Genomic DNA, 18,819 nt, shown 5'->3' on the forward strand with positions numbered 1-18,819 from the left:
GGTGTGTCTTATGACACTGAGAAGGCAATGGGTGAAATGCTGGAAGCTGACCCAGACCTACAAGTATGACAATTTGGCCAAGGCATAAAGACGATACTCCATATTGCAAGCTATACCACAAGGGGGAGGGAAGGCCTGGGATTTCACACTTTCAACTGCAGCAAACACTATAGATCTAACCCATGTAAAAACACACAAACACCAAAAGGGCTGACCTACACTAACAAAAGAAAATAGCCTTTCAGAAGCAAAGAACACAACGTCCATCCACTCATGTCCCTTTCTACAGCTGGCTGTTCACTGAGTACCTCTGAAAACCACACTTCACAGTAACAGAATCAGAGGCAAGTCCACCATTGGAAAATCCAAAGTCCCAAGGCTAAGTCCACTTCTTAATTTTCTCTAGCCATTTTTCCTACTGTTGGAAATATACAACATAATCAACTGTTTAGCAGCAATATTCCCAGAGTGCCAAATATTGAGATAATGCTCTACAAAAGTATGTATTTAAGTACAGCGTGTTCTCAAACTTCTGGGTCTGAACTGCAATACCACAAATTTCAAAATACAGAGTTATACTGAGTCATCTATGCAATTTTTTTAAAAAGCTTTATTCCATAGAATGAAAAAAAAAAAACAATCTATGCAAAATAAAACTAGGAACCACTAATAAAATCAAATGTACACAACTCACTCTTAAAATTGCTTAATCCTTACGTAACATTAAAGATTAAATGAAGTAACTGACAAATTCTGGCTGTTGTAAAAGGTAATTTGTGTTGCTTACAAACAACATAAGCCAGTGCGCCATTCAGCGTGGGCTGCTGCAGCATGCCGTGAGCCAAGCCAGGACTAAAGACCTGATCATGCTGGGCCTGTGACCTTCAGAGAGAAGGTCTGTGCCTGGGACGTCACACCGTGCTCTCCTAATTCCAGAGAGTTCTATGACCAAACCAAACATTTAATCATCTTCCCGACAAAAATACAGATCCACACGTAAGGTAATTTGACAGAAAGAAAATCTCAGCTTTTAAACTTGAAGCAAGAATCTTAAATCTCCCAAAGTTTCAATTTCTTCATCTATAGAAAGGACTATAATATGTATTCATGAAATTGAGCGACCCAGAAATAAAGTTCGAGGGGCACTTATTCCACTGTCTGGCTCTTTTCCCCAATCTTAACCTGTCAACATTAGGCCAAGAGCACTCCCTCTGCAGAGATGTGGTCACTGCCGTTCTTGCAGTTTTCAAGGCCCAAAGACTTTAAGCAGCAACAGAGGTTAGAGAGTTTCTGTTTGTCGATTCAATCTTTATTGTGTCCCCAGCGGTGCTTGAGATATGAAGAAATAAGCCAGTCTTTATCCTGAAAGAGGCTAATGACTTGCTGTGGAAATGATACCTGCATATGTACAAACTAACAAGTCCTTAACAATTCTGCCCATACTACATCACTGTTACAGATCACAATTGCAATAGAAATTTAGAGACAATTCCACAAGAATCCTTTTTCATGGGCCCCATGACAGGTCACATCACTAGTGGTAATGTCTGGCTCTTTTCCAGGACTGAACCCCTGTTCACTGTTATTGTATCTCTGCACTAAGAACGATGCCTGGCACACTGCAGCCTCCAACGCGTAAATGCTGGCCGAGTGAGTGAATTAAGCAAGCATGATACATGATTTAAGGGGACCTGAGTAAATGCGACTTATTTAGAGTTATGGCCTCATAAGATTGGCTGTTCTGCCAAAAAGATTTCTTTAGGAAAATGAGACATAAGGAGAGGCCATTAAAAAAAAAAAAAAAAAGTAATGGGCTAACTAGTAACATTTAGAAAAATCTGTTATTTCCCCTATTTAAATTAATAAAAAAGATGTTAAATAGAACACTCTCAAGTGGGCACCATGGTTTTATAGATATTGGTTCTTCCAAGCTAACAGAATAATTCAATTGCAGCAAGCAGATAGCCACTCAGAAGAGATACTGTATGCCTGACATGTAATATTACTTCACAACTGTCTAAGAAGCCATCAAACCGTAGATTTCTTCAAAATCATTAAAAAATGCCTTGTCACACAATCTTCTTTAAAAAATAATGCTAACCTGTTCAGCAATGGCAATTTGACAAAGATTAGAAAAGGACTTCCAACACCAGATTGTCACATGCAAGGCAGAGTATATACTGAGTAATATAAGACCTGTCCTCAAGAAGTTCACAGTCTGTGAAGGCAGGTAAATAAATTGCGACCATACAGTGTAATTAAGTACAATGCTACGCTAGAGTTCTGTGGATAAAATACTTTAGGAAAACAGATGAAAAAGTAATTGAATTATGCCTAGAGGACAGTGTTAGAGAAAGCTAGAGAAGTGCTGACCTTTGATTTTGCCTTTTATGTTTAAAAACACTACCACCACTAACAACTTCCGAAGATATTTTTTAGATGCCCTGAGCGCCCTGTCTCATGCATCGAAACTGGACTGGCGATCTATTGCACATATGATAATATACATGTTTCAGTGCTATTCTCTCAGATCATCCCACCCTCACCTTCTCCCACAGAGTCCAAAAGACTGTTCTATACATCTGTGTCTAAAAGAAGCATTTTAAACGCTATCCACCTGATTCCTAACAAGGGGCACAGAATAGATTAATGTAAAAGTCCTTAAGAAAAAGCTTTGTTAAACTGAGACTGAGGCAACATCAAGAATCCCACAGAACAATAGATAAGATTTTTCAGTCACAGTAAATAACAAACACTACGCCAATTTTTTCAACAATTATTATCCTATTTGCTATGCATGTTTAAACTTTAATTGTCTTTTATTTCCACTTATTGCAGAGTCTAGTTAATTTCAGATATTGACTATTCAAGTCTGAACTTACAAGGGGGAAACATATCAAAAAAGGACACATACCTTTTATTGGAATTATTTCACAATATATGGAAGTCAAATCATCATGGAGTATGCTTTAAACTTATGCAGTGATGTATGACAACTATTTCTCAATAAAACTGGAATAAACAAAGAATAATGGGAAAAAATGCACTACTCTAAAAATTAGTCTTTAATGACCAAAGTGTGTGTGTGTGTGTCTTAAAGCTTTATGTTTAAAACACTGTCCAAACATGCTACACATCCTAAGATAAAATTGATTTTTTTTTCTGTATCTTCTCTTTCAAGAAAAAAAAAAACCCAAAACCTTACATATCTTACAGTTGTTCTCTTAGGAATGAAAGTAGCCATATGATATCTAACGGATTTAACAGATACAAAACATCAATACACACAAATATAAAAGCATCACATCATACAGCTTAATTTCTCAAAACAGCTGGTACTTTCTTAATGGAATTCTGCTTTTCCTAATTTCAAGAGGCTTTGCAGAGATATACAAGTGGAAAATAATCAGTATTTCCACATTTTGGCATACATAGTGTATTACCTCGTGTTGCCTATTATGCAGTAAAGAGGAACTGTCATAGCCTGAAATGAGTCAACATATACACATACCATTTTGTGGTACATGCTCAGAGTGCTCATAGCACTGTATCTGAGTGTTACTCTCAAACATTAGTATAAACACAAGAAGACAAATCAATAAAATAAAACTTCTCCAACCTATGCAGAGAAAAAAAAAGCTAGTACTGTGCTATCTTTATTTTCTAGACTTAAACTCCTTAAATGATTTAACAGGTTAATATCCACAAACCAAATGAATGCATCATTGCAACACAATAATTAATTGCCATAATTAATACTTTCATATCATCAATAATTTTTATGTACGTATTTCAGACTGAAAAAACAAACAGAAAAGGCTGGTAAGCATCACTTCTAATGAGGGATCAAACTCAGTATCATCAAGAAATGTGACAGTCATTGGTATGCCTTCTGATGTGATACATGCGGACATTCTCAATACTATCCTCTGTAAAATACTTGTCAAATATGCTGTACCTCAATCTATCTATAAGGAGACAAAAAACAGAAAAATCCAAACTACAGAACAACTTCTCAGACCGCCTGCCTGGGCGGGAAGGAGCAGGTGCGTGCATGCCCAGCTGCCCAGTCATGTCCGACTCTTCGGGACCCCACGCACTGTAGCCCACCAGGCTCCTCTATCCACGGGATTTCCCAGGCAAGAATACTGGAATGGGTTGCCATTTCCAACTCCAGGGGATCTTCCCAAATCAGGGATCAAACCTGTGTCTCCTGCATTGGCAGGCGGATTCTTTACCACTGAGGTCAACAAAAAAAAGCAAGAGTTCCATTCATGTTAAATGTGCCAGGTCAAGGGCCTCCAAATGGAAACTCAGAGAGTCACAGGAGCACAAGTGTGTAGGTAGGTCATGGAGGGCCAGCCCACAAACACTGCACCTCCACCCCCATGGCTTCCGACTGATCGATCCAGAGAGGGGCACCTGAGGGATCACTGGCAGCAGCAAGAGCCCAGAGCCGGCGTCCCAACCAGACGATCGCCTGGGCTGGGCTTTCCTGGGGCTCGCCCTCCTTTCACGACTGCTCAGGCTTTTTGAGGCTGCATTCCTAGTCTCTCTGCCAGTTTTGTGAGTTACTTGCCAGCCTCCCAATACATTCCTTTTCCATCCAAATTACCCTGTCAATTTCTGCAAGCTGCAACCTAAGATGCTTGAATGAATTATAAAGAATATTCTGGACTCAAATACAATGCTAACTATAATTTCCTTCCTAATTTAAAGCCATTCCTATAAATAAACACATCTTAACTATGTTACAAATGTAACTCTGAGATGCAGACTGTAAAGATCTTATGAAATTAAAAGTGACATAAATCAGCTTTTTGAGACATTTAAGAGGTGCCTGTATTCCTAAAAATAACTAAAAAAACTTTAAGTTTCAAAATACAAAATTTGAATGCTAGAGTATAAGAACATCCAGAAAGAAGAAACGACAAAACACCAAGAACATTTTAAACAGTGTCAATCAAATAAAAAACTAAACTAGCTTTCCAGAAAAAGAAAACACTGATGCATGTTTTGAGAAAATAGGAACACTAGAATGGTACTGGTTTTTACAAAGTGTTTTCCCTGGGGTAAGAAGGCTTCTTTCTCCTTTATGAAAACCAAACCGTGGGCTTCCCTGGTGGTTCAGTGGTAAAGAATCCGCCTGCCAATACAGGAGACATGGGTTCAACACCTGACCTGGGAAGATCCCACATGCCAAGGAGCAACTAAGTCAGTGCACCGCCGCCCCCCCCCCCAAGAAAGCTCCAAGAACAGTAATGAAAACAATTCTCCACCTGCGTCTACCTTTTCTCTAGATCCCTACTTCATGCTTCCTCACTAAAAATTAACATGTAAGTAAAACTACATTTCACTGTTTCTGAAAAGTTTTCACAATTCAATTCAAAACTGAATTTTTACCTATATTAAAAGCTCACACTTCTTACATTCTTGATAGTAGTATCCAGTAGTCATTTAAATCCTCTAATCTATTTGGTATGCTAAAGAAGTACATTTAGAGGAAGTAAAACATATGTGAAGGGGAGTAAGAACATTTAAAGTTATAGGAAACATCTGCTTCAGAGAGGAAAGAGCACTAGTAATATTTGTGAGCACCTATGTGTACCATGAATTTTGCTATAGACCAAAATCTCTTTGGAAAACACTAGAAAGCAGATGATGCTACCCCTTTTATGAGAAGTAAATGACAGAAATTAACCTAAAAAACTGGTTTACTCACCTCATGTCAGTGCTAACAAGGTTTTGGTTTGACTCAAGCACAGATCTGCCTGGCCCTAAAGGCAGTGTTTTACCCCCAACAAATGTCTCAATGGGCACATTCTTCTTATAAAAATTTGTTTTCACTGATATTTTTCTTATTAGAAAAACAACAGTAACCATTACCCCGGACAAGCAGAACCTGTGGGATGTAACCATAAAGCAAATTTCTGTTCACTGCTGCTCTTTAAAGTTATTCTTTGGTGATAGTGCCCCGAACCTTTATTATGATTTTAGTCATTTTTTCAAGTTATAAAAACTGAGCTTAGAAACTGATAGACCCTGTTTAGTACCATATAATCGTCAAAATTGTCATTCAAGGTTACAGCTTCTCCCCTATGCCCGGCTCTGCCTAAGGCAGGCTGCTGTTTAGTCGCTAAGTCGTGTCTTACTCTCTGAGACCCAATGGATTATATACCCTGCCAGGCTCCTCTGTCCAAGGATTTCCCAGGCAAGAATACTGCAGTGGGCTGCCATTTCCTTCTCCAAAAGCAGGCTAGCAGGCATTATTAAGAGGACTGCACTTTACCCCTCTTCCTTCCACCTTAGTAACCCTGGGTGAGGCAATTAAGGGTCCCTGTAGGACATGGGCACTCTCTTAGCTCACAAGGGCATACAGCCAACCTGTGAGGAACTGCTTCCAGGATCCTGGGATGCTCTCGGCCACTCCAGCCCTTTGAGATCTCTCACTGCATTTCCTTGATGGAGAACATGCAGCATGATCGTCTAGTCCCTGCTCCACTCCACACCACTTTGTTCCAGCGGGCTTTCTCTCACTGGTGGCCCTCACAGAAACCGCAGGAACCACGCAACCCTCGCCCCAGAGAACAAGGGCCCACACAGGTCCTTTTCGTGTGCTGCCAGACCAAACAGCCTCTCCTTCACCCAGGCATGCGAGAGACAGACATCAACCCGCTGTGTCCACGAACCGAATCAATCGCTGAGTAAGCTCTCCAAGTCACCCCATACTTGGGGTGGGGGGAACACTGAGATGGGAGCGGGAGTCAGAAGAAACTCACATCAACCACTTGGTTCAAAAACTCTTCCAATTTCCAACTTCCTGAATCTTTATATACCGACAGATGAAATGGGTGTTAGAAGTCACAAGATCCGTTTTCTTGGCTCTTTCTCTTGCTGGACCTGCATTGTGTTCTTAAAACGCATTTCAGAAATGTGCATCTACTGACTTAGAGCTCAACTCAGAACAAAAGAGCTTCATTGTAACATCTTATTACATAATATAGTTAATATTTTTTTCTAAAATTTCCACCAAAAGCAGGAAGAAAAATCTATAATCCCACCAGTTAGTCACTGCTAACTGGTTTTCATTCTGTAGAGTCTAGTTGTCATCTGAAAGTTTCTTATTTCAAGTTTTAACTTTTAAAAATCATGAAAAAAGCACTCATTTATATAATTTCATTGAGCGATCCAGTTTCCCACATAACCTAAGCATGATATTCTCAGACGAGATTGGGCACATTCAGGGTGATATGGCCATGGACTAAGCATGACAGTTTCAAACACCAAATTTACACTGAACCCAACCAATGTGCGCAGTGGCTTTTTGAAACTTGTCTGTCTATGTCACTCTTCAAAGTCAAAACCTCTTTAATGGCTCCCTATTTCCAAAATTAAACTTCAATCTTTTTAAATGAAGCATAATCTGTATGGTCTCCTACATCTGTAACATCTCTAAATGTGACTTTAAAACATGTATTCATCATAGAAAAATCATACTGCAAGAAAAATGTGAATGTCAGAGGAGTTTCTGATCATGGAAGTGGACCTACAACTCAGACGAATTTGGTCAGCTCCAATTTGGCTACTGAAAGTAGCGAAGGACCCAGCTTCATCAAGTCTACGAGGCTGAAATCACCAAGGACAAAAGTGCAAATATGCTACTCCTCTATAACTCAGTAAAAACCAAGCTTGCAGCAGGGATCAGCCCCCACATGACTGTAAACACAACTATCACTGCACAGACACATATAATTTATTGGCTCCACACTGTCACAACTGCCAAAAGGTTTACCTAATACTTAACAGGAGATTTCTGCAAACTAAATTTATTTAAAGCTGGATCTGGGGATTAATTTCTCAAAGTTTCACACATAATTTGCCATCCATTCACAGAGCACACATTTAAAATTTTGTTTGAAGGCCATCTTTAGGTAGATGAGTGAGAAATACATTCCATTTAACATGAGACCAAGAAAACAACACTCAGTTCTCGGCCCAAAGCATCTTCACTCTTCTCAGAAGTTTATGTCAGTAAAACCCCACAGAATTTAAAAAGTGCCTGAAGGAAGAAAAATAATCATTTCTCTCCTGAAGTTGACGATAGAGGTATTCACTCAAGAAGTACACAAGAACAAGGAGTGTGGGCAAATACTGACACGTCTCTATGTATAATTGCAGAGGGTGTGTGTGCACTCATACAACATGCATGTACGTGTAGAGGTGTCTGGAGACACGTTCACCAAAACAGTGACCACTCAGATGATGATTTCTACATTCTTCTTTTACTTTTCTATATAGTTTCAATATTTAACAGTGTTTATTTTTTTACAAGAAGAATGCTATATTATTATGGCATGAAAAGCTACAGTAATCAAAATATGTGGTACTGGCAGAAGGAGAGACATGCAGACCAATGAAACAGAAATGAGAGTCCAGAAATAAAGCCATATATCTATGGCCAATTAATTACCAACAGAAACGACAAGGCAATTCAACAGGGGGAAAGGATAGTCTCATCAACAAATAGTGCTGAGACAACTGTATAGTGATATACAAAAAGATGAATTTAGACATCTTCCTCACACTATACACAAAAGTTAATTTAAAATGGATCAAAGACCTAAATCTAAGAGCTAAAACTATATAAAAAAAAAAAAAAAAAAAACTTTTAGAAGAAAACAGAGGAGTAAATCTCACGACCCTGGATAGGGCAAAGATTTCTTGGGCGCAGCACCAAAAACACAAATCTAAAAAGAAAAGAGAAAATGACTCTGTTAAAACTCATAAACCAAGCAACTCAAAAGAGACAATGAAAAAAATAAAAAGACAATTTTTCTTTGTCTTTTTGTCCCACTGACTGGGAGAAAATACTTACAAATCCTGTATCCAATAAAGAACTCGGATCCAGACTATGTAAAGAATCCTTACAACTCAGACAACCCAATTAAAAAATGGGCAAAAGATGTGATAAACATCTCACATAAAAGATAAAAAATGGCTTTAAAAAGATGTTCAACATTAGTCATTAAGGAAATGGAAATCCAAACCACTGTAAAGTATCACTTCACACCAACTAATAAAATTGTTATAATCCAAAAAGACAATGAAAAGTGCTGGGAGGATTTGGAGAAACTGAAGCTCTCATATGGTAGTCGAGATAGAAGTTTCAAAAAAAAAAAAAAAAAATTAAACACAAATTTACCATGACCCAGCAATTCCATTCCTAGGCATCTACCCAAAAGACGTGAAAACATACAGTCACACAGACGTTCATAGCAGCATTATTCACAGTGACCAAAAAGTAGAAACAATCCAAATGTCCATCAACTTGTAAATGGATTAAAAAAAGTAGTACATCCATATAATGGAATACTACACAGCAACAAAAAGGAACGAATCCTTGGTGCATGCAGCTGACACTTGAACAACGTGAGTCTGAACTGCACGGATCCACTTACATGTGGATATGCAATACAGTAAGTACTACACAATGAGGTTGGCTGAACCTAAGAATGCAGAACTGAAGATACAGAGGGCAGACTGTAAAGTTACAGATTCTCAATTGTGCAGAGGGTCAGCTACATAGCTCAAAAGTTAGCTGTACTCAAAAACATGAACGATCTTCAAAAGCATTATGTTAAGCGAAGAAAGTCAGACAAACAGAAAAGCATGTATTATATGGTTTCACTTACAAGAAATGTCCAGAAGAGGAAAATCTATAGAGATAAAAAGTAGGTACAGCAGTCTCCCCTTATCGAAGGGGGAGATGCTCCAAGACTCCCAAGAGAAGCCTGAAACCTCATACATACATAAAACCTCATACATAAAAAACCATCCATACATAAACCTCATACATAAAACCTACATACATCCATGTTTTTTCCTATATACACATACCTATGATAAAGTTTAATTTATAAATTAGGCACAGTAAGAGATCAACAACAATTAATAATAAAACAATCACAACGACATACTGTAATAAAAGTTACAGGCATGTTGTCTCTCTCACAGTATCTTACTGTATAAATTTAACCCTTTTCCCATCTTCCCTAAGAACTTATACACCGTGGTCGTAACTTTTGCAGTTTGAGGTGTGACAGCAAAACAGCATAAACTTCTTTTTCCTTCTTCACAATTTCGCAGACAGATTTGCTCTTACCTTAGATCTCAGCAACCTCAGAAGACGAGTTTTTCTTTCTTTCCTTATTAAGTCAAGAACTTTCACCAAATAGTTCCAAGCAGTCTTTTCCAGTATCCTCAACTAACTCATGACAAGGTCACTTAAGAGTTCCCATTTTACAGAAGGTGGGGGAAAAGAGTGTGTATAAAGATTAGGCACAGTGAGTTAGTTAAGAAGCCCTGATGTACAAAATATGTGACCTTGCTACAAGGGGGTAACAAGTGCCTGGGATAGACTGTCTTAGGGTGACTGTTTAACCCGTATTTTATAACTTGAGGACAGTTTCCTGTAATACCATAAACCAGTCACACTTCTTGGAAAACTGTTTTTCCGTCTCTCACTTGTGAGGCCCAAATAAGATCTTAGAAGGGGTCTGGGAGACAAGACGCCGTAAAAGGACTTCACAAAAAGCTTTGCTTGTATACCTAAACTAGGAAGAAATTTTGAAGTGCTTAAATATTTTTAAAAATTATTTAAATGCATAAGCTGTCTACCTACCCACGCTAGGCAAATTGAGAATGGTTTAAAAAGCTGCATTTTATTTTAATAAAACTAAGGTACACTATCGTGTTTTTTTAAAAGTTGCTTGTAAAGAAAGAACACTGAACGTCAGCTGAAATGAAGTTCTTAAAAGACACACATGAAGCATGCTAACAGCCGACTGAGAAGGGGCAGGGACACGCACCAGAGACGGAGCGCTGGCCAGCTGTCACCACGACACACACTGCAATGGACTGAGGCGCGCCCACCTCAGAGGCTGCCGACCCCAGGCCACATGCTGTGACTATCGCTTCAACACACTGCTCTATAAACAAAAAGAAGCAGCTTTAGTTTAACTACATTCACATTTTAATACAGGAAGTCCTGCTTACCGAAGACTATTTCCAAAACACTTCAGCCTCTCAGTTTTAGGCATCAACCTACTTGTACCCAGTAGGAACTCAGAACTAGTGCCAACATAACTAGCAGATTATTTCACATTTCCAAGTCTAAATTCATGTATACTTTAAGGCAAACGAATGGAATACATGAAGCTGATTTCTCTGTACTTTCAAAAACAACTTGGTAAATATACTTACTTAATATCAGAACACATTAAATATTTAAGTCAGAAGAAGTTCAAACGTAACAATCTTCAGCAAGGAAAATCAGCTTTCAATACTCCACAAGAATGCTTGTTTACAGAAAATAACTGAAAAGGATAATTTAGAAATTGCAAGTTGGTAAAATGGAGCCCTACTACTTAACAACAAAACAATTATGAAAACTGCAGGTTTACGCCTCTCTCCAACTAACTACACTAGCCTCTCACTCTCCTATAACTACACTATCTCAAAATCTAAAGAAAAGGAAGCCTCACTTACACTGTGTTTGCGACCCAACCTGGCAGGGAGTAAGAACATAATTACAGGGCTGCGCTTCAAGCCAAACTTCAACTTTTTCTGGCTGTGTGTTCTTAAGCAATCATATCTACCTTATAGTGAAGATCACCTACGACTCGGTTTTGGGGGAAGTTTTTAAAATTAAGTTTAATAATATTTGGGCTTCCCTTGTGGCTCAGCTGGTAAAGAATCTGCCTGCAATGCGGAAGATCTGGGTTCGATCCCTGGGTTGGGAAGATCCCCTGGAGAAGGGAAAGGCTACCCACTCCAGTATTCTGGCCTAGAGAATTCCATACATTCCTTGGGGTCGCAAAGAGTTGGACACGACTGAGCAACTTTCACTTTCACTTAATGATATTTGTGACTGTATGTGCAAGTTGCTCAGTCGTGTCTGACTCTTTGCAACCCCATGGACATAAACTGAGGTTCATTTGTTCATTTGTTTGTTCATTTATTCAGCAAACTGTTTCAAGATCCAGATGTGCCAGGCCTCCTGCTGGGTTCTAGGGTTACAGAGATGAATCACTTATCATCCTTGGCTTCCAGAAGTTCAGCTGGCTAAAGGAAAGGATAAAAAGCAAGCAAGTTCTGCACTGGGGAAGGCAAATATAGTGCAGAGTTGGTGATCTGAATATAAGCTGCAGACATTTTTTTTCAGAAATTGCTGGGCATCACCCCATTTATAAACACACACACACACACACACGCACAAAACGAGCTACCTCCTGACTCAGCCACTAGCCCTAGGACCTAGCCCAAGAACAAGGTTTGTATGTCCAACTTTAGATCCCATTAGGAAGGGCTGCTGGCCACTGAGTTGGCTTTAAGTGTCCAGCCTCAGACAGTCTCCATCCCTGAGTCGCGGGACAAAAGGCAGAGGCTGACACCATTACCCAGACGGCTATGCTCTAAGGGAGATCCTAGCCCTTGGCGACAGGTGGGTCTCAGGAAGCTGGGAGATAAAGGTTGCCCTAAGTGCCCCTGCTCAACCCTCCACAAATCATAACACCAACACCTGCCCCTTGTTCTACACTTTCTGGTTATAAGACACTGTTACACTTATTTGCTCATCCATCATTCATTCTCCAAATACCTATTATATGTGAGCTACTCTGCTTAGAGCTAGGAATCTAAACAGTAAGAAAACACAGCCCCTGCCCTTTAGGATGCCACTTCCTCCAGGAAGCCCTCCTTGATCTCTTCAGCTGGGTTGCACGTCCCCCACCCCAGCTCCCTGTATCACTGCTGGCTCTCTCTCTATTTCAATTCCCCGGCTTAGATGAAAAAAGGACTCATTTGCCTCCGACACCACCGTCCCCTGCCCCCCTCCAGGGCCTCGAATGGTGTCTGACACAGTGGAGGCAGAATAAACACCTTGAGGAAGCCCCAGTGGGAACAGCTAAGAAGACAGAGGAGAAACTGAAACCCAGGGAACAGGGCAAGTAAGACTCTTTAGGTAAGAGTCTGGCATTATCCTTCCGCCCTTTGGTTTCTAGATCAGGAAGTCTGTCTCAGAGGGCCTGGGTGACCTGCCCAAGATTCCTGTTCATACAACTAGCAGAGCCTCTGATCTCACTCTTCATATCAACTTCCAGAACGACTGGATATCCCAGCCAGCTGCTGGCTCACTTTCTCCCCAGCAGTCACAGAGTTTCATCTGCCCTCCTGTGACCAGCTTGTTGTTGGCACCCACTGTATTCTTCACCCTCCCCCAGAGCACTGTTCTAAGATACAAGGAGATAGAAGCCTGTGATTAAAACAAAGAAACGGATTCGGGTACTCATTTATTCATTACACAAATATTTACTGAACACCCACGGGATGCTCTATTCTAGAGATAAAGAAGCAGGAGTGAACAGAGGCAAACATCGCTGCTGCCCGCTAAGGTCCGATCATAAGACGGTGTTACAGAAAGGTGGTGTCCCTCTGGTGAATAAATGAATGAATCAAAGGTAACCTCAGGCGAACTACTGCAGGTAATGTCGATGTGATGTAAGCTGATTCAGAGCACCTGATCTGCTGGGGGGCAGGGAGACCACATAATTCTTCATCCCCAGGTCTTTTTCTACTAGCTTCTAGGAGATCCCCTCTCTTACTCTTTCAACAGTCACAGTACAAGAGAAATAGAATGAGCCCCCTTTTCTGGCCATTGCTGGCTTCCTAATTAAAGTCAAGGATGTGTGTTTACTCAAGGTCTATAAACACAGACCCCAAAGAAGTGTTTAAGAGAAAGCAGATGAAATGTGGGTAAGGACTAGCTAATAAAATCAGAGGGGAAAATGCTGGGAGTTTTCAACCATGACCGTGATTAAACAAAACTTGCGGGGAGGATGCTCTGAGGGCCAAGGTCCAGAAATGTGTGCAAAGCCTGAGTTTCCAGGGCAAAATGTAAACCATAACTTCCTGCTGAATTAATTGGTCTCCGGTGGGAGAGTCAGGCTAAGTTGCTCTGGACCATGCAGCTCTTCCTGCCTCACCCCTCCCCGCCTTCTGCCACTAGGTTGTCACACAGCTTGTCAAGACTGCATTTAAAATCCCGTGGACCTGCAGCTTGTAAAGTCATTCAGATGAATTGTATTTATAAGAGACAATGGTTTGGCAAAATCAACTGTATAATGGACTAGAGAAGCAAAAGATACACCTACACAAAACTTGTCTGCTCCTGAATTGTTTCTGCCGCTTCTGACAGGCATAGTGAGTTTGAGTTCAAATATCTGAAAGAATAGATAGCAATTAAGGCAAGCACCATATGTACTATGCTTTTTGTAAACTGGCCTTTTTGAATTTGTCAAATAGCTTGGAACAATTAGGTGGTGTGTAAAGCTAAAATGCCTTCTCATGCTTTGACATTAAGGCTCTCCATGGTTCCCAATCGGCGGTAATCAGAGGGTGTGTTTGTACGGTTTAGACTTGGGTAGAATACTTTCTTCAGAGGGAAACTTTGAGTGGTTTCCCAGGTTTTATTTTTATTTAATCACTAAAATATGTTTTTTTACTTGATGCAAATTAACTTGTGTCATTGTGCTACAATTAAATGTGTACAGCTTGGCAATTATTTTCCTTCTCTTTGAAAACATTTCTGTTTGTTTATTCTTTCTCTGTGGCTCAGAGGAAATCCAATCCATGTTGGAACAAGGCTTTTTAAGACATGGAGATAATTTGGTGGTGAGATGGATTCCACATTATTCCCATGACCTTTCCCACTTCCACCTCCTTTCTTGTACATTCATTTCATCACAGAGGTGGAAATTAAAACAATACAGTTATATGTTGAAGATCTTAAAAGAAAAAAAACCTGTCTAAGTACACTTGTGAATTTAAATTGGCAGCATGAACATGTGTTGATGAAGGGATGTTCGAAATTACCAGCATCACACAATTATACAAAAATACTATAATCCTTGTAAAGGAGTAAATCACAATCTTTTTTTAGGAACGTGTTTCTAAATAATTTGAGATAAACTCAACATGAAATCTAGAAAGAAATGTTATTGGAGTGACTCAAAGAGCTCTGTAACTTTACTTGCATTTGTCTTGTTTTATATGATAAGAATAGCTTTGCTTACACCAAAATGTGCCTGAAGGCTAACTTCAGGAAGTAGTAACTGAGATAGAGCATGGTGTGTTATTAGTCTCTGCCATTTTATGGAGGAACACAGGGAATCATGGGAGAGGGACTCTCCTAATAGAGACTCTTAGGTTGGTAGATTAGCCATCATATTTATTTGATTTTTTGGTTCATGTTCTATCTTTTAATTTTAATCAATATAATGAACTTACTTACCATCTACAACATCCGAATTCCTTGTGGATATATAACCACAGGTTGCCACCTTTCTAGGTTGAGGTCACCCGAGGAAGGGAACAATCTGTAGGTGATCTTTGGAGAGGCAGTAACCTCTCTGATAGTTTGTAAAATTTGAAACACATGAGCATGTTCTGGAACAACAGCTCAGGGTTTTTCCAGTCCTCCAAAAGGTAACCTAGAAAAAGTTAAGGACTATTTAGGTAGAGTTTAACCACCTGGTTTAAGGTTCCCAAATTTTGTATGTTGAGTTACTTCTTTGTTCCTCATCTCACAAGTCCTTTGGAGTATATTCTGGTAGAAGTACCTGCTGATTGAGAAATGCAAGTGGGAAAGCAAAGAACAGCATAGAGTGAGGACATGTACACTGCTCTCTGCCCATATCTGTGGCTTTTTCCTTCTCTTTCCTTATAGGAAACTCCCCATGACCCAAAAGAAGTAAAGAAAGAGTCAGTGGTTTCTATAAAAGAACTCATTATCTTTCACACTTGTCCACCAAAGCAGACTTTTAAGAGCCCCTGACCAAGGGAGAAAGGCAGTGTCAGAGGGGGTCATGCTCTCCTAGGCTATCAAAACGTCTAGTGCTCCCAACCTCATCAGTCCAGCTGGAACTACAAAGGCATCCTTGAGATAATATGGGTTCAAATCTCACTCTTTGCAAGTAACTTTCAATTTGTTTTCCTGGAGGATAGTTTTCTATATGTACCAAAGATTCTGACAGAGAATCATACCTTATATCATTTGATTTAGATGATTATCTGGGTCAGCTCCAAGTATTGGACTGATGCTATATCTGTACATAATTTAAGATGTGTCAAAGGAACAAGGACAAATCACAGTGGTTCTTCAGGGGTACTTTGCTAACAGACTTGGATCCAGAAAACCAGCCACTGTGGTGATCTTTCTAAACATATTGATTTTGTCACAGTATCTTTATGGACCACTCTCCCAAATTCAAATGCTCTTCAGGGTCCATCCCTGCCACTAAACAATACATCTCAAATTTTATCTCTGCACCATCTGGGTGATAATTTTATCATTGAGAAATAGCATAACACAAGTAGCAGAGTAATTCTTTCCAATCTGTTTTTCAGCAATCCCTTCTATATCCTTCAGATGAGATCTTACCTGGAGGTTCAATAAAAATTAAACACTTTTTTAAAGTAGCTTTTGTTTTTTTTAAGGATACCGTATTATTGTTGCTTGGTTCAGCTAAGTTATGTCCAACTCTCTGTAACCCCATGGGCTACAGCATGCCAGGCATCCCTGTCCTTCACAATCTCCCAGAGCTTGCTCAAATTCACATCCATTGAGTCGGTGATGCCATCCAACCATCCCATCCTCTGTCACCCCCTTCTCCTCTGGCCCTCAATCTTTCCCAGCATCAGGGTCTTTTCCAATGAGTTGACTCTTCACATCATGTGGCCGAAGTATTGGAGTTTCAGCTTCAGCAGCAGTCCTTCAATGAATATTCAGGATTGATTTCCTTTAGGACTGACTGGTTTGATCTCCTTGCAGTCCAAGGAACTCTCAAGAGTCTTCTCCAGCACCACAGTTTGAAAGCATCAATTCTTCAACACTCAGCCTTTTAGGATACAGTAGCTCCCTAGTTCTGTGGTAAAGAATCCACCTGCCAATGCAGGAGATACAAGAGACCTGGATTCAATCTCTGGGTTGAGCAGATCCTCTAGAGGGGGAAATGGCAACCCACTCCAGTATTCTTGCCTGGAAAATCCCATGGACAGAGGAGACTGGCGGGCTACAGTTCATGGTGTTGCAAAGAGTCAGACACGACTAAGTGAATGAGCATGAGCACAAGCTCCCCAGTTGGTAGAAGTGGAGAGCAAGACTAGGGCTCGGGGGAACCTAGCTAGAAAAAAGATGGACATGTATGCGCTGCTATATTTAAAATGGGTAACCAACAAGGACCTACTGTATAGCACAGGGAACTCTGCTCAATGTTATGGGGCAGCTTGGATGGGAGGTAGGTTTGGGGGAGAATAGATACATGTATATGTATGACTGAATCCCTTCTCTGTTCTCCTAAAACTATCACAACATTGTTTATTAATTGGCTATATCCCAATACAAAATAAAAAAAATTAATTTTAAAAAGTGGTTCTTTGTTAGAGAAATTTAAAATAGTCAGTGTATGTGTATTGGCTAAAATATTTAGAAGCTACTTCCCACACTTACATGAACAGTAAGAATTCAAGGAGTGTTTTTAGTTTATTGCCTACACCCAAAAGATGTCTTAATCTAAATCCCCAAAGATTCTTGTGTCCAGCCCTAGATTCTGGAGGATTCTGGTTATTTGATTCAGCTGTAATGGTGACAGAATCCTGGCTTGGAAATATTGTGTCTGCTTCTAGAACATTGCTGTCTGCCTTAAGTGAATGTTCTTGCAATTTATGAAAATAGTATCTAAAAGGACAGGGAGCTAAGACTTCCTTGAGCCAATATAACAGGTTGTATGAACAATTTTTGTTTTTGCTTTCTAAGCATTGTTCAGTATGTGCTTTGTTTGCAAGTGTGGCAAAATTTAGACTGAGATCTCAGTTTATTCAAACTGGTATCAAGACTAGAGGTGGAGTAGCTCATTCCGGCTCACCTCAAAGTTCATTGTTGGTCACTGTTAAAGACCAAACAGCGAATCACAACCAACTTGTTTAACATCCATTTTCCACTGTCTCTTACTACTAGAAGTTTCTTTAAGTTTGAAGAATAACAACATGGTGGGCACAATATTTATGTACCTTCAAATTGACAGTATTTAACTTTGACCCTAACTTAACCATTTACATCTGTGATTTTCCTGAAATAACTTGTTTTGGTGTCAACAGAACTTCCAGAATCAGCTGACAGCTACTTCTTGAAAAAGAGTTTTTCTTAGTTTTATTATAATGGATATATATCACTATATAATTTTAAGGTATACAGCATATGGTTTGCTTAACATGTATAGTGAAATGATTAGCACAGTATGCTCAGTTAACATCTGTCATCTCATATAGTTACAGTCAAAAGGAAGAAAAAAGAAAAGAAAAAAAAAAACCCAAAACAGTTTCTCCTTATGATGAGAACCCTTAGGATTTACTCTCTTAACTTTCCTATGTATCACACAGCAGTGTTCGTTGGAAGTTTGTACATTTTGATCACCTTCCTCCTATTTCTCCTTCCTCCTAACCTCTACCTCTGGTAACTACAAGTCTGATCTCTTTTTTGCATGAGTTTGTTTTATTTCTTTTAAATTCCACATGTGAGATTAAACATATTTGTCTTTCTATGATACCTACTCTAACATATACTCTAGAAAAAAAGGGACTGTCCTTTATAATAACTTTGATATTGGTGAGATAAGACATTTACACAGAAAAATTATAAAATATGAGGAGGTATGTAGTGAATGAAAAAATAAGTAATAAGATAAATTCAAAATGATTCAAAGA

General features: G+C 39.5%; 1 protein-coding gene across 1 annotated transcript in view; it reads left to right on the plus strand.

Annotated features, from left to right (window-relative positions):
• LOC122450878 (RAB11-binding protein RELCH-like) overlaps positions 1-13,886 on the plus strand; it is a 125,273-nt gene extending 111,387 nt beyond the window's left edge. The window contains exon 2 of the mRNA XM_043483231.1: positions 13,401-13,886. The gene's annotated coding sequence lies outside the window, so the exon portion shown is untranslated. The remainder of the gene's footprint in view (positions 1-13,400) is intronic.
• Positions 13,887-18,819: the final 4,933 nt, after the last annotated feature.

This window comes from Cervus canadensis, chromosome 12 (assembly GCF_019320065.1).
Source record: "Cervus canadensis isolate Bull #8, Minnesota chromosome 12, ASM1932006v1, whole genome shotgun sequence".
Classification (NCBI taxonomy): domain Eukaryota; kingdom Metazoa; phylum Chordata; class Mammalia; order Artiodactyla; family Cervidae; genus Cervus; species Cervus canadensis.